This window comes from Tamandua tetradactyla, chromosome 10 (genome assembly GCF_023851605.1).
Source record: "Tamandua tetradactyla isolate mTamTet1 chromosome 10, mTamTet1.pri, whole genome shotgun sequence".
NCBI classification, from domain to species: domain Eukaryota; kingdom Metazoa; phylum Chordata; class Mammalia; order Pilosa; family Myrmecophagidae; genus Tamandua; species Tamandua tetradactyla.
In genome coordinates this window covers 69,764,177-69,781,591 of record NC_135336.1, presented here as the reverse complement: position 1 = coordinate 69,781,591, position 17,415 = coordinate 69,764,177, and the positions used below count along the sequence as shown (strand labels likewise).

Genomic DNA, 17,415 nt, shown 5'->3' with positions numbered 1-17,415 from the left:
TTTCATGATTTCAAAGTGGAGAAGCAAGGAGAATTTATGAAATTGAGTTGCTGGTATTCATTCTCTCTATAGTCGATATATTTCCTCAAATTTGAGAGGACTTACTAGATAATTTTAAAATGTTGATGTATGACTAAGAGATTAATTATATAGAAAAACAAGCTTAGTGTAGACAATTGTTAATTTTCAATTACTGAGATATATAACGCTGTCCTCATTTTTTAAAAATTAAGCTTTTAATTTTGCAATAATATTGAATTCACAGCAAAGTTGCAGTGATAGTATAGAGAGTTCCTGTATACTATACCCCAATTGTTAACATCTTATATTATCATGATATATGTATCATACCTAATGAACAAATGTTAATACATCTTAATTTTTAAAATTTAAGCTTTTTAAATTCACTGTTGTTTCCATTAAAGACCTCTTTCTTTCTAGGACCCGATCCTGTATATTAATTTTGTTGCGTATAAGAGGCATACTTCTGAGGTGCTGTGGGTTTGGTTCCAGGCCACCCCAATAAAGTGAATGTCCCAAAATAACAAGTCATTCAATTTCTTTGGTTTCTAAACCAAAGGATGCACTATATATAGTGCTTATTACACTATACTGTAGTCTATTAGTCTGCAATAACATGTCTAAAAAATGTACATGCCTTAATTAAAAAATACTTTAGTGTCAAAAAATGCATCATCTGAGCCTTCAGTTGGTCATACATATTTTGCTGGTGGAGGGTCTTGCCATGATGTTGCTGGCTGCTAACTGATCAGCACGGTGATTGCTGAAGGTTGGGATGACAGTGGGAGTTTCTTAAAATAAGACAACAAGGAAGTTTCCATATCAATAAACTTTCCCTTTCATAAAAGATTTCTCAGTAGTATGGTTGCCATTTGATAGCATTTTAGCCACAGTAAAACTTCTGTAAAAATGGAAGCCAATCCTCTCAAACCCTTCCACTGCTTTATTCATCAAGTTGATGAAATATTCTAAATCTTTGGTTGGCATTTCAACCATGTTCAATGCACCTTTACCAGAAATAGATTCCATTTCAAGAAACTACTTTCTTTCTCATTCATAAGAACAGATCCTCATCTGTTCAAGTTTTATCATGAGATCACAGTAATTTAGTCACATCTTCAGGCTCCACTTCTGATTCTTGTTTTCTTGCTATTTCCACCACATCTGCAGTTACTTCCTGCACTGAGGTCATGAATCCCTCATGAACTCAGGAGTGTTCAATCAAATTCTTCCAAAGTCTTGTTAATATTGACATTTTGACCACCTCCCATGAATCACGAATGCTCTTAACAACATCTAAAATGGTGAATCCTTTCCAGAGGTTTCCAGTTTACTTTGCCCATATCCATCAGTGGAATCACTATTGCCTTATGAAATGTAATTCTTAAATAACAAGACTCGAAAGTCAAAATGACTCCTTGATCCCTGGGCTGCAGAATGAATGTTGTTTTAGCAGATACGAAAACAGCATTAACCTTGTAGTACCTCTCCATCAGAGTTCTTGGGTGACCAGATAGATGCATTGTCAATGAGCAGTAATATTTTGAAAGGCATTTTTTTTTCCTGATCAGTAAGTCTCAAGAGTAGGCTTAAAATATTCAGTAAACCATGTTGTAAACAGATGTGCTGTCGTCCAGGCTTTGATATTCATTTACAGAGCACTGGTAGAGTAGATTTAGCATCATTCTTAAGCACCCTAATGGTACATGGGCACTGGCTTCTACTTAAAGTCACTGGCTATATTAGCCCTTAAAATGAGAGTCAGCCGGTCCTTTGAAACTTTGAAGCCAGGCATTGACTTCTCCTCTCTAGCTATGAAAGTCATAGATGGCATCTTCCACTATAAGGCTGTTTTATCTACATTGGAAAATCTGTTGTTTAGTGTAGCCACCTTCATGAATTATCTTAGCTAGTTCTGGGAAACTTCCTGAAGCTTTTATATTAGCACTTGCTGCTTCTCCTTGAACTTTGATATAATGGGGGTAGTTTCTTTTCAAAACTCATGAACCAACCTCTGCTAGCTTCAAACTTATCTTCTCTAGCTTTCTGACTTCTCTCAGCCCTTTTCATTTGATTGAAGAGAGTTCGGGACTTGCTCTGGATAAGTTTGGGTTTAAGGAAATGTTGTGGCTGATTTGATCTTCTATCCAACTAAACTTTTCTCCATATCAGCATTAAGGTTGTTTTACATTCATGTGTTCACTTTTCCTTTGCATTCACAACTTGGCTAACTGGAACAAAAGGCCTACCTTTTGGTCTATCTCGATTTTCGACATGCCTTCCTCACTAAGCTTAATCTTTTCTAGCTTTTGATTTAAAGTGAGAGACAGATGTGCAGCTCCCCCTTTCACTTAAATGCTAGAGGCCAATGTAGGGTCATTAATTGGACTAATTTCAATATTGTTATGTCTTAGAGAATAGAGAGGCCCCTATAGGGTGGAGAGGGAGAGAAATGAGAGACTGGCTGATTGGTGGAGCAGTCAGAACACACGCAGTTATTGATTAATTTTCCCATCAGGATTCATGGCATCCCAAAATAATTACAATAGTGATATCAAAGATCACTTATCACAGATCACTGTAACAGATATAATAACAAAGGAAAAGTTTGAAATATTGCAAGAATTACCAAAATATGACACCAAGACATCAAGTGAGCACATGCTGTTGGATAAATGGTGCCAGAAGACTTGCTCAGTGCAGGATTGCCAGACACCTTCAATTTCCAAAAAAAGCAATATCTGTGAAACACAATAAAATGAAGTATAGTAAAGTGAGTCATCCTTCTATAGGGTACAAATTAAATGTCATGTTTCCTGGTCTCCTTTGGTCTATGAAAATGTCACAGTCTTTCATTGTTTTCCAACACCTTGTCAGCCTCAAGGGGGAGTACCGGCCAGCTGTCCTATAGAATGTGCCCCAAATTATGGTTTGTTTGCTGTTTTCTCACGATGAGACTGGGTTTATAGTTTTTTAGGAAAAAAGCAACAGAGATAACACTATTCTTATCACATCATATCAAGGGTTCCTGATACTCATATTATAGCTCTTGTAGCCCTATTTTTAATCATTGAAAAATGAAATTTCAGGGATTACAAAATAGAATATTTTAAGAGCATGTTTCGTTTTAATGAGTTTGAATTAAGACAAACTAAAACACAGTCAAGCTTAGTTGTTTTTTTTTCCCCCAGATTGCTGTAGGTGTTAGGTCATATATGTGACAACTTTAGTGTTATACTAGTCTCTGAACATTGCCAAATTCAATCACCTCAAAGTCCAAATAACACATATGCCTTCAACAAAAAGCATTAAAACATTTTTAGAATGTATGATTTCAAAGACTCTCAAGAAATTTTGAGAGGTTTCTCTTACCTCCACTAACTTCCTTTCAAGTGTTTTCATAGTTTGGCCTCTCTTTTTACTGTATTACTGTAAAAAAAAATTACTGTAGTGCTCTGTGTGGCCAACTAAATATTTTTGAAGTTACAGGCAAATGGAAGTGTTCTGTTATACGCTTAAAGCATGGATCAGTGCAATATGGAAATTGAGGCCAGTATTTTTATCATGTAGAAGCCATGTACTTTTTCCTGAATTCCCAGTCTTTAAATGGTATTTCAAAAAGCTTATTCATTCTTAGATCTGTATGCATTTGCATAAGCTTCACTTATGCATAATAAGAGGGAAAGAGACCTCTTTTCTTGGTGAGGAATAACAGTGATGACTTTTAATCAAACATAGCCCAAATCAACAACATTGGTTCTATTACATTATTTAGGTCTCAGTCTAAGGAGATGGCTATTGTTCCTCTGTAAGTAATTGTTTGAAGTGGTGTGGAGGATGACATTTCTTTGGCTTAACATTTAATGAAATTTGAATAAGGTTTGTGTAGTGGTTCATGCTTAACACATTTATAGTAAAGCTTCCTAGGGCAGCTGCATAGCCTGTAATTACTCTGTAAGTAATATGTGACTATTTTTCTTTTGGAGACAAGAAAAGCTTTTCGATTCAAGTTTAAATTTATGAAATGCTGTGATAGCTATTTAAACCTTCAACACAGAAGAAGCTATCTGTGCCAACCTTTCAGTAACCAGAAATGAATTAGAGGGAACATTTTTTTCCTTGCTGTAAAAATAATTAAGTAGTACCCATACATCTCTTTCCTTTGTTTAGCCTTAAACTCCTGATCCTTATCAGAAATTATTTTTAATGAAATTACAACATATCCTTGGTGAGTTGAATTAAAGATAGTTTCTAATTTTTAGATGAATGTTATGGTGAGGTAGGAAAAGTAACAGTTCCCAACTCTTCCAACAACTGCACCACCCAGCCAGGGAAACATGACTGATTTGGACATTTTCTTTAGGACAAAGGTAGAAAGGAGGAAGGAACTTTCATCTAATGTATACTATTGTCAAAATGGCAAGTGCTTGAAGGAGCTTCAGAAGATATGCCAGTCCTGAGGTGCTGGCATGCGGAGGTACTTGGCTGGGCACAGGGGTGGCTGGGCAGCCACGGCAGGAAGCCTTAGCCTGGGAGGATGCGGAGTTTATCATGCAGTGGACCGCATGGCATTGGCATCAGATGCCTCCTAAAAGACCTAAATTAAGCTTTCTAGCTGAGAAGGTGCAGTTCCCAGTACTTGTTATGAAAGGCCTCAGTCTCAGAAGAGCACAGAGGCTGGAAGGAGGAGCTGGACAATCAAAACTATTTGTGCCAGATGCAGTACAGTCATGAATAAGTTAAATTTGTTTCCTGCATGGTAGAGCTTACAGTCTAGTGAAGGCAAGAAATTGTAACAAGATAGCCACAAAGTTATCATGGTGATAAGAGCCTTAAGGGAAAAATGAACTGCAAGGCGGGAGTACATAACGTTGAACCTAAGGACTCAGCGAACAAATTGGGTAGGAGGTCTGGTTTAGCTTGGGACATGATCAGAGGCTCCCCGGGGGAACAAGCTCTGGCATTCTCGAGACCAGGGGAAGAACGTTTCAAGGACTGAACTCCAGAGGCCTTCCTGGAGATGCCGGCCTTTGACCTGGGGCAGTTTTAAGGCTGAGAGGCAGTGGGTGTGGTGATGCAGGTCCCTGAATACAAAAGCGAAGATGCCACTGTGGGTTTGGCATTCTCCTCTAAAGAAGAGTCTCTCCTCACCAACTAGGGATGATTACGGTTCTTCCTAAAAAGCATGGCGGGACTCTTTCTAAAGAGGTTAATTCTGCAAAGCATAAAGACCGAAACAAAGTGTGTTGGGAGATGTTTTGGTAAACACGTTGCACAAAAGACAGACTAGCATGATTGACCATTATTGCTTCCTCCCCCAGACCCTCCTACCTACTCCATGGAATGGCTTTTAGTATTGTTGAAAACAACCAGGTTGAAGGAAAGAGTGAAACAGCTTTTAGGAACGCTGGAAAAAAAATTAGTGAACAAATTATTCGCGTAGTAGATGGGCAGTGATTTGGGCAGCATGCAGGGAGCGGATGTGATTAAGCCTGTGGACTAGTGAGACCTGAGACTTGTAGAAGAGAGATGGCAGCTCTGAGCCCCCAGAATACCAGCTCATGACAGGAATCCAGATTCATGAAGAATGGCTCAGGCTCTGAAAAAGGGGAAAAGCTAAACCCAGAACTGGGCCAATCCAAATAAAGGAACTAACTTTTTCTTTGAATATTGGCCAACATGATTTGGACACAAAGGGTAAACAGATTCAGAAATAGATTGAGAAAAAATATTGTGTTCAAATTACTATAAAGAAGGGGAAGAATGTAGAAGAGCCAGAAAATAAAATGGAAGAGATATTTGATCAGCTCCAGACTATGCATGGAATGTCCCCCTTCTCATCCAGGCTACAAGCTATTAAAGGAGGAAATTAAAGTTGCAAGATGTGTTCTTCCTTATTTGAGTGAAAAAGAAGAGACTGAGGATAGAGAAACTCAGGAGACCCAGAAAGGAGTCATTTTGACCAAAGAAAATGGAAATGATAGAGAATCAATTGTTCTACACCCACGATTTTAATAAAGAAAAATGTGCTTCTGAGAGAAGAAAAAAATATTTCAGGAAGAAAAAATAAATGTCACTACTCATTATTAAGGCCATACTAAGTATCAATTCCTTTTTTCCAGAGTGTCTCATTCAAATTAATCAACAGCACCAATTCATATATTAAGGACAAGCAGTCCACATGCCTAAAGGAAAAAGAGTGAGTAAGGAGAGCAAGATGAAGAGATAAGGGGAAAAGCATTTTGTAGTTGATCATGATATATATTTTTTAAAAGCACAGTTTTAAAGCAGATTTTAAATTGCAGATGTTGAGCTTTCATTTTTTACCCATATTTATTAAGTTACTACGGTACTTACAGTTATTTTCACTAGTTTGTAAAAATAAATCGTTTAAGCCTGGAATAATTGTTGTTATTGATTTTTTTAAATTTTCTGTTAACCATATTGAACAATGTAGGAAAGTATTTTTCACACTGAATACATTAAAAAAAGTCAAAGCTGAACTTGCTCTAATTTCTTTCCAGGATATTGCGTCTTGCTTTCTCAGACAAACCTAGAGCTTTTGGCTAATTAGTATTCTTTTGATGATCAAGTGCTTTCAGCACATCTTTTCACAGAGTTTTTTGGGAGAGAAATTGCCAGTATTTATAAAAAAATAGTATGATATTCCCTCTCAAGCCATGTTCTATCATAATGTAAGGATATTACATACTTTTAGGTCAGATAGAAATATATTTGCTGAAACTCTGAAAAAATATCATATATTAATATAAAAGAAAGATAGCATGCTAGCTTTTAAAACAGAAAATAAAGGTAATATTGAAATATACCAACATTACAACATTCTATTCAATCTAATATTGGTGAAGAGAAGTTAAAAAATCCTTAGAGTTTAAGCAGTAATAGTGTGATTAATCCAATTGTGATTTCTTAGGGGAGCATGTCAGCAGTTTGTATTTTTGTTAATTATTAACAGTCTTTAAAGGACTGTAAACAGGAAATTTAACATCCTTCATCAATCATGTAATTTTCAGCATATCACCTTCAGTTAGCTCTGTGGTATTTTTATTGCATGTTTTTGTTGTTTTATTTACTAAACTAACTGTAAAGTGATGCTACCGGTCTCAAGGACCTAGAGTAGAGAAAATGAACTTCATTAACAGCTTGTCAGAGAAAGAAAGAGATATAATCTCATTTACATTCTTATGTATGCCTGAAAATTCTAAATGCAATCGATGACTTGCATATAGTGGATATTTCTCATGAATATTTCATGAAATAGAAAAGGGAAGAGAGTGTAAGAACTTCAAGATACACAGTATAAAATTCTATCAATTTTCCTGAACCCACTGATGAATTCCTTTTTCTAAAGTGCAAGTCTATTTTAAGAGTTCTCAGTTCCATAAAATTTGAGATTCACAGTGAATATCTCATTCTTTGAGAAAAGAAACTGAATAGAACCACTTATAATTCTTTTTTGCACCCTTTTTACACAAAGTGGCTCTTTCTGCTTAGTCCTGGAAAATGTTCTTCTATTAATTGATTGGTAGCTCCATTGTTTAGAGCATGTGCTTCTGGGGGGCAGGGATGCTGAACAGGTGCTCAGCTCCCCTGCTGCAGAGACCGGACTTCTTCATGTATAGTGTGTGCTTTCAAGGACATGTGGCAGTTTGAACTGATAAATAACCACACTGATTAGGTTGGCTGGTAAAGACTGGAAAATTAAAATAGTTTTAGAGAAAGAAGGAAAAAAATAACAACAGGAGAAAAGCAATGTATGTAAAACATTTTAAGTGACTTTTGAAAATTGGACTGGTCCCGATGAATCAGAAGCATAAAGAAAAATGAAAGTGGAAATCCCAAGCTCTTTGTGTTATCAGGATGGCTTAGCCATGTCTGCCTGAAAAATGAGAAACTGCATGAGTGATTGTGGCAGGATCTTTAATACAGCTGACAAGAACAGAAAGAATATTTAGGGCATCGTCAGAGACGCTGAACTTCGGCCTCTTCTTCCACTCCTTGATCATATATTTGTTAGGTTAACCCCATCTTCCGGAAGTGATATTAGTTTTTGCTATCACTAACTAAGGATGTGACCTTGAAGAAGCTATTTAAAATCTTTGTGATTTACATTCTGAAGATTGGACCAGAAATGAGGTGGGACAAAGGGTTAACCTATTCCTTGACTCATTTCTATTGGGTAAATAATTATCCCATTTTTATCTAATGCAAAACATTATTAAAACAATTTTACCTTTTTAAAATGCTATAAGCCATGTAAAATGAATGCATTTACAAGATGCTTCCATCTTAAATCCAACTGATCAGAGACATTTATTAGTTGTATAGGTAAGTATAAGGAAAAAAGTTAATAATTCTGATAAATATAAGGTATGCAATTTTTATGTAATAATTATGTATTCTCACTTTTAGGCCCTTGATATCCATAGAAACACACACACACAAAACAGTGGTACAATAGGCACCACTTTTGCTTTTAAATCATACCGAGTCAAGTATAAATTTTGCCAACCAGTTTACCAAGCGTGAAAGTTGCCATTCAGCTTTGCACTTCTGGGAGATTGCATGTAGTAAATAATGTGTCTTAGCCTTAGTACAATCAGACTTCTGGGCTTGAACTTGCAAATTTCACACATTATATGGTACTGTTTATACCATTATTAATAACAATACCACTGTTTTCTCAAGAAGATTGCGTAATACTAAAAGTTAGTATTTTGGGAAGACTTTCTCTGTGACATGCACTCCTCTAAATGTTTTTACGTATAATAATTACTTTATTCTTTAAAATAATGTAGTGCAATAGGTACTAATATTATTTTCATTAAGGATGACAAAACGGAAGCTTGAATAAATTAAATACATTTTCTATGGTCTTAAATTTTTTCAGTGTTAGGGCCAGAACTTGATTTATATCTGTCCAACATGAAATGTGCACTTTAAACCACTGGGCTGTGTAATTATGTGATTAATAATAGTTTATAGACCTGGCCACTTAGAATTTTATATTTTATATAAAAATTTAGCTACTTAGTTGGGAATGCTTTATTAAGATTAAGAATAAAGGAATACAATACAGCAGTACTGGTAAGAGAAATTTTCCGTTTTTTTTTTTTTTTTTTTTTTTTTTTTTTAAATATTTCATAAGCAGCACATGAAAGAAAATGGTGGTTTGGGAAATTTAAACTTGGAACAGGTCAAGGTTACCTTTTCAGAAGCTGAAGGTATAAATTCTGTTTCTGGACAGGATAATTGGCCACTATCAGAAGGATGCCAGAATGAGGCTTTTCCTGTGTTTTCATCAAATAGGTGCTAATAGTTGCTGTTAACACAAAACTAATTGCTGCCTAGGGTGGGGAGTGCAAGTTGCCTGGTCCTGTGACTACGTCGCCCACCTGCTGAGAGTCTCAGCTCAGGAACAATGCTGGAACTGGCATCCAATTTTGGGTCTGGCCAGTGGTCAACTAGCAAGCTGGGACACACTTGAAATATGAAATGCCTTGGAGTCAGAGATGCTCTGCTGTCCATTAACTGGCAGCTATGGTGTCATGTATGGGCAGAGCCAAGACCAGGTGCCAGCTTGCAGAGGAAAAGGATCCGCCTGAGTGCCACCTGTCACTGTCATGTGATTATTTGTTCATCACAGGGACCACAGTAGGTGTGCTCCTTCCATCAAAGTGTGGCATGTTGGAAGCTTCAGCTAGGCTGAAATAGGGACCGGAGCAATATTTTCCCTTAGCCCAAACTGTAGGACAAACCAAAGGATCATAGGGATCAAGTCAAATAGATGACTATATTAGATATTTGCCATTAAAGATACTCTTCCTTGTACAGGGGTTATTGCCTTGACAGTAAACAAAATATAAAAAGGAAATTTTTATTTAGTGGACTGAATGAATGAAAATCAATGTGCTCATCAAACAAAAAAAAAAGAGAAAAAGCAATTTGCGGTTGGAACAACTTAAATGATTTTCAATCACCCTAGGGGTTTGTGCTTAAAATATATTTCTGAGTGCTTTTTGTTGTTATTATTCTTATTAAATTGAACTGTAATGTGGGGTTGCATGGTAGACAGAATTCAGGAGATCAAACTCCTTATCCAGAAGTACTATAATACATCATATACTTTTAAACAGTTTATGTAATATTTCTCATTCCGAAGCCCACATACACAAAATGTATAAATTGGACTGGGTGGCTTCTGTGATGTCCTTAAATTCTTAAATACTATAATTCTTTGACTGTTAAAACCTCAAAATATTAGAGAAACACAGTAATATATATTTGTAGGAAGGAAAACCCTAGAAAATTGAAATGGATGGACTAAGGAAGAAAATTAAAATTCCCCATTTCTCTGTGAGAAACTCCTTTCCCTGTACCTTTCCTGATTTCTATGTCTACATAATTTGTATACATAATATGTCTACATATTTTTTATTCAAAACTGTTCTTGACCCCAAATACTTACCTGAGCTTCTATATAGAGAACATAGGGCTGGCTAAAAAAATTAGTTTTTAATTGCATTTGTGTTTCTTATAATTTTAATATTAATAAATGGCATTTCTGTATTGCTTACTCTGTACAGGAATTTAAGCATTTTGCATCAATTCATTTATCTTTAGGACAACCCTATGATGTAGGACAAGTCTATGATGTAGGGATTGTTATTCTATCCATATTACAAATGAGAAAACAGACACAGAGTCACAGTGTGCCAAAGTCACTCATCTAGACTAAAACTTAGGTAGTCTGGCCCCAGAGTTCACACTCTTAACAGCTACCTAGAGTTACTGGGTGAGGGCCATATTTTCCATTTATGATTGGGATTGGAGATTAAAAAAAAAGAGACAACTTACTAAATGCCTGCCTATAAGCATTACTTTTATCTTTCTATAGTCACAAAATACATCTGTATAATAAAAGACATATTAAAGATTTTATAATCATGATATTGGAACTTATTTACCATCAATAATATATAAATCAATCAGATCAGATCAATGAATTTGCATCTTTTCCTTTTAAATTGTCATTATTTTATGTTGCCTCTTGAAGCAAAATTCAAAACAATTCTACTTTTTCTCCTCACAGAATATTTTCAATTAAAATGTTCTCTTCTTGTCCTTAACACTATATCCTGACAGAAAAACGATGTAGCCTGAAACACATCAGAAGCTAAAGAAATGCTTGCTAAAGGGATTAAATAGTATGATTAGTGTATATAAATAGAACCATGGACTCTTCTAAGGCACTGAGTTTAAGTCATGTTTCCATCTCTGTTGCCTAACATTGTGCTTAAGCCACATTTGAATTTACTGAGTGTTTTTTATTGTTGTTGTTGTTGTTGTTGTTAATTAAAATGCTTCCATGGATAGTTACGACTTAGCATTCCAGACTTTATATTTCCTACATAATGATGTTTTTCCTTATATGGCCCCTTTCAAAAAGTTGCTGCTTGACCCCTTTATTCCTGTTAACCCCTATGAATTGAAAAAGAAGAGAGGGGAAAAAAAAGAAAGGAAAGTTAAACCTAGACCCAGTATTGGAATCAAATGGGTAATGAGGATTATTTCCTTGTTCATGTATGAAGGAGATACACTTGAAAAGACAAGAGAACAAATACTTGCGAAGTGTTTTAAGAGTATATGCTACTCCATTTAAAATAGAGCCAATTATTAGATTTGTTTTGGCTGTTGTGTAGTATTAACTCTTTGAAGCATCATTCTAAAAAGCCATATTTGGGGGAGGAGAGGAAAGAAAGGACAAGATAAATCTTTGCCAAGAAATTTAACGACCAGAAATCCCTTCTGAGAAGGTGATTTATCATATAGATCTATGGTATAGCCCTATGAAAAAATTTCAGTATAGAAATTTTGCTAATTATTCCTATAAGCATAACTGTTACATTTACAAAATTTATTGTATAATACCTTCCATCTCATTGTATCAAATATTTAGCCATTTGGAGCCTTTAAGAAGAATATCTTGGATTTGTTTTCATTGCAACTCATAACTGACACTTCTTATAAAAATAAGTTTGATAAAAACCATAAATGCTCCAACCATTAACCAGATTTTCTAAGAATTTTGTCAAAATATTTACATCACGGGCAGGCGACAGTGGCTCAGTGGCAGAGTTCTCGCCTGCCATGCCGGAGACCTGGGTTCAATTCCCAGTGCCTGCCCATGCAAAAAAAAAAAAAATTTACATCACAAGTTATGGAGACGAAAATGTAAATCCAAGCTCTTACCTTTCTTTATTAGTGAGTTTAAAAAAAAGAGAGAGAGAGAGAGAAAGAAAATATTTTTGTCCTCTCTATGAACATAATTTATAGCACGATGTCAGTTCTCTCAAAAAATAAAAATCTCCATTGTCTACTAATAAATTATTATTTCAAAAATAAGCAAACACATTCATTGAGCATTTCTAAGGGTTGATATTCCATCAGATAAACGAGATGAATCTTTAGTAGGACATGTGAGGTATATATAGCATTAAGTATAAAATAATGCTAACTATATTAAAAAGTGATGATATTCAAGAATCTTTAGAATTTCAGTAAATAAAAATACTTTATTTCATTTTGACCCTAGAAATGTCTGAAAGGGAGAAAATAATTTCCATAAATGGAGCTGCGAAGAAGAGTTTTGTAAGACACAGAAACAGAATGAGAAAGCTTTGGTTGTGGATAATACAGGCTAACAATTAGTGGTCCAATTTGCCTAGAGCATAAAAGAGTGGCACTTAAGGTCAACAGCCAACAAGGTTATTTGAAAGTGTTTTATGAAAGCCTTTAATTCCAAGTGAAATGTTTATACAGAACACACTATGAAATTGTTATTTATTAAAGCACATTGAGTAGAAATGTATCTTTGTCCCTATGTTTAGAAAAAAAATTCATATATTTTTATGTAGGTAGCTTGTTGCAGACAGAATTTGAAGGTCAGCATACTTTGTAGGAAATTGTTTAATAGGCAATAAAATGATAGGAGATTATATTGGGTCATCACCTTTGAATATACAAACATGGATATTAATGCAAGTGGCAATGTGAAAATATTTTTTTTTTCAATTAGAAATTGTATGTCAGGTTTCATGAACAAAGAGAAATGAAAGGTAATATTAAGATTTTGATGTGTGTGACTGGATGAAAGATGTTTTCTCTAATAAGTAGAGAAGTCAGAAATTTATTGTTTAGGCTTGTCTAATCATTTTTAATCATATAATAATAACATGTCATGAATCTGAAATAATATTGATTGTAAAATTCAATAGTACTTTCTCTGTGAGTTAAAAAGAAAAAAATTGACAAATAAACTATAATATGCCATCTATGGTAAGATGATTTCTAATTATAGAGATGTTGAACTATGAAAAATATAATTGACTAAATAAGGGAGTAGTGCCTAATATCTGGGGGGGGCGGGTGTTATGGTCCAGAAGATGAACCCAGAATGCCTAACATTTTAAAAGTATTTATTATATGCATGTATCCAAGTGCTGTATTTCAAAAGTCATCTAATCTTCTTAGTTACTTCATGAAACACATTCTCTTTTTCTTTCCATTTTGTTGATGAAGACTATGAGGGGGAAATTTATGTGGTAGAGAGAATTGAATCCAAGTATTCAACCTCCAGAGCCCTCTCTCTTCACTACTACACAAAAACAATTCATTTTTAAAAGAAAATTATATTAAAATAATAACAAATCTATAACTTTTAGATGGTCCACTAGCTTTATTAAGTGGTCACCCAGTTTATTATTCTTCCTTCCAAGATCCTTGAAGAATGAATCTCCTCTTTTAATAGATGATGAAACTGAAGCTTAGAGACAATGTGCAACAGGCTCAAGGGCAGTGGACTCAGGTGGCAAAACTTGATTCAAATCTGAGGCCTCTTGGCCTCTGCTCATTTCCCGTTTGGGGAACTTCCCTAGGCATACCCTGGGAACACTTTGGGCACACCTGTTTTACCCAGCAGCTTTTGACTTTTTCTAGTATTTACACAAAACTTTTTAAGAGACAAAATACTGCTATGCTCATTGTTTTTGTGATTGCTTATTTTTCTCCAGCTGCTTTTTCTGTATTTATTTTCAATCCCAAATGTCAAGCACTATGCCTGGCATATTATGCTCACCAGATAGACAGTTAATGCTGTGTTTCCCAAATGGTGGCAGTTTTGCTCTCTGCTCTTACCCCAGAGTCATGTGGATGTCTGGACATATTTTTGATTATGATGATAGGGGTTGGAAGGTGCCAGTGGCATCTGGTTGGTAGAGACCAAGAGTGTTGCTAAACATCCTGCAATATATAATCTATTTTAAAACGTATAATCTATCTTAATCTAGCCAAGTGTAGTCTAGTTAAAGACATCAATTGTGCTAGGGTTGAGAAACCCTGATTTAGAGGAAAAGATGAATCTTAACCTTGCTCAATTTAATGTTTTTTATGATTTTTATTTTTGTTTTCAATGTTAAGGGGAAAAAAGTAATAGGCTATAAGCCAATGAAACATTCTAAAATTACTAGTCTTCTCCTATTGTCATCTATAGGAAGGCTATCCCATGAGATGGTGACATAATACCATGATTATATTTGACGTAAATATGTTTTCATTAGCGCAGGAAGAATGCCTCTTGGATCACTGACCTGAGATAAATGCATAATTTTTACATTTTCTAGAATATATGAAATGGAATTTTTTTTTTAGTTCCGTGTTTATTCCATAGTTGCTGGAATGATAAAACTAGTTCATAAGTTTAATAGACCGACTGACCCACACATTATGTGAAGACAGTTAATGCTCAGAAATGCCTTTCTGAGGCTGCGTTGAATTTCTAAATCATTCTAAAGGCCCATTTCACGAGGAAGTCTCTGTTCTCAAAAGGAAAAAGTAGAGAGCTTTTTAAATCTTCCACAGCATTGTGCTATCTAAACATGCCTCTAAGGCAGAATCCTCTTAGAGCTAGTGCTTAGATTGAACAATGATGGAGAAGAAGATTTCAGGGAGTTTGTCCAGCATAGACACAATCCGATGCAGGCAAGAACATGGGTGAACCCTGAAGACATTGTGGTGAGTGAAATAAACTAGACACAGAAGGACAAATATTATATGATCTTGCTGATATGAAATAATTAGAAAAAAAAACATAAAGTCATAAACTAGGATATAGGTTACCAGGGGCCAGGGTAGATATGAGGAGTGGGGAATTAAGGCTTAAATTATAAGGAGTTTCTATTTAGCATGTTGGAAAAATTTTGGTAATGGATGGTGGTGATTGTAGAACAACATTGTGATTGTAATTAACAGCCCTGTATTGTAAATTTGAATGAAGTAAATTTGAATGAAGTATAAAGGTGAAATTTTAGGCTCTATATATGTTACTAGAATAAATGTTGTTTATTTTTAAAAGCCATATAGGACTTTAAAACACAAACAGTGAACTCTAGTGTAAACCATGGACTATAATTAATAGTATAAGTTATAAACATATTATTTCATTAGTTGTAACAAATATACCACCCAAATGCAAGGTGTTAATAATAGTGTGGCATATGGGAACTCTATGTTATATATGAGTATTCTGTGAACCTACATCTTAGAAAAAGAACTGATTTTTGCTGTGAGCTCAACGGATTCTTGTGAATTTAATCTCCAAAGGCCTTTTCAAAAGCTAATAACTGACCAGTTGAGGCTAATATCTAACCAGACACATGGCTGTGAGATATATCCACTTTTCCAAATCTGATGTTGCAATTTCTAGTTATGTTTTAAAACAAAATTGCTTTGAAGGAATTTAAGCCAATAAGATCATTATTTTTTTTCAACTGGAAGTTATTTTAACGTGCCTCCATGGCTTTGTTTGTATTATCCTAAATGGTTTTGTTAATTGTGATGCATTTGCATATTTTTAACTATGAAGTTTCATATTCTAGTCAGTAAAAAGTTTTTAGAGATTTTGATTTAGTAAAATTAGGAATAAATATTGGGGAGATATTAAAAAAAGTTCCTTGCATCTTTAAAAGCAAGCAATGACATAAATACTTTAAGTCAAACCCTTATCTGCAGGTGTTTGTATTGTAATGGCAAAAAAAAAGATTGTGAATATCCTACCAATCATCTAAAAAATATATTCCTAATTATAAAGTTGTGGTGATAAGCTCTTTGATATTAATGAAAGATTTATTGATGAAATATATAAAATGTGTATATACATAATCATTTATAATATAACTTATAATATATATGATTATATAATCTTTTTTATTTTAAACTTTTTGGACTTCCTGGGTATCCCCTTTGAAGCATAGCTGATGTCGTGGCATGTAGGCATTAGGGATTATGGTGTTAATTCAGGTACTAGTCAAGGATTAGGGAAGATTGATCATAGAGAAAATGCTTTGAAGCAAAAAATGTTGAGTAGCAGGCATAACTTTTCAACCAGAGTGAAAAGTCAGGAGGCTGAAAATAAAGTAGCTCTTAATACTTAAAATGTATTCTACACTGTCTATAGCTTCGTTATTGTATACATCTGGCATTTGTTATGATCGATGTTTGATTCTGGTGAGAAAACAACCTTTCTTCATGCATGTACATAGACTACATTTATTTTAATTCATTGCAAAATTACCTACTAAATTCCATGCACTGTTCTAAGCTCTGAGTATATAACTATCAATAAAAGTGACATGGCCCTGCCCTCATGAAGCTTAAAGTCTAGAGGTATTTTTAAATATTAATGAAATAACTCCTGGGTCAGGATGAGCAGCAGTAATTAGCCTATCGGAAAGAGAGTGAAGCGGAGGTGTGGGAAGCAATCCAGGAATGAGAGCATAGCATATACAGATGTGCAGAGGCAAGAGAGAGCCTGGTGAATTCTGGGCTGTGAAGGAGTCACAAATAGCTGAGATGCTGGGCATGAAGTAGGGAATGGTTAAGAGATGGACCTGGAGAGTTGAGCAGAATCCAATGCAGAAAGGAACATGTGTTTGAACTTCTGGAGCTCACTGGAGAGAAAATCAGTTGTGAGTGGAAACATGTAGTAGTCTACTGTAGGTATACAAAGAAAATAGGAAACTACTATATTAATACATAATTGAGATATTACTAGGTAAGTGCAACAGAAAGGCAGTAGGACAAGAAAAGTGAGCATATTGCAAGCAACTTATGGACTATGGAAATTTAGGAGAGTAGAGAAGGAAGTGATGATACAAAAGATTGATAGAAAGAAATGTCACAGTCAGAAAAACTTCAGTTTGTAAACTGATTAAAAGAATAGAAACTGCCCTAGTTTCCTAGGGTTGCTATAACAAAATATCATAAATTGGATGGCTTAAAACAACAGAAGTTTATTGTTTCCTACTTCTGGAGGCT

General features: G+C 34.9%; 1 protein-coding gene and 1 pseudogene across 9 annotated transcripts in view; both read left to right on the top strand.

Moving 5' to 3' along the window:
- Nucleotides 1-17,415, top strand: part of ROBO2 (roundabout guidance receptor 2) — a 648,114-nt gene that overhangs the window by 466,993 nt on the left and 163,706 nt on the right. The gene's annotated exons all lie outside the window — the stretch shown is intronic.
- On the top strand, nucleotides 5,123-6,603 carry LOC143647975 (translation initiation factor IF-3, mitochondrial pseudogene; annotated as a pseudogene).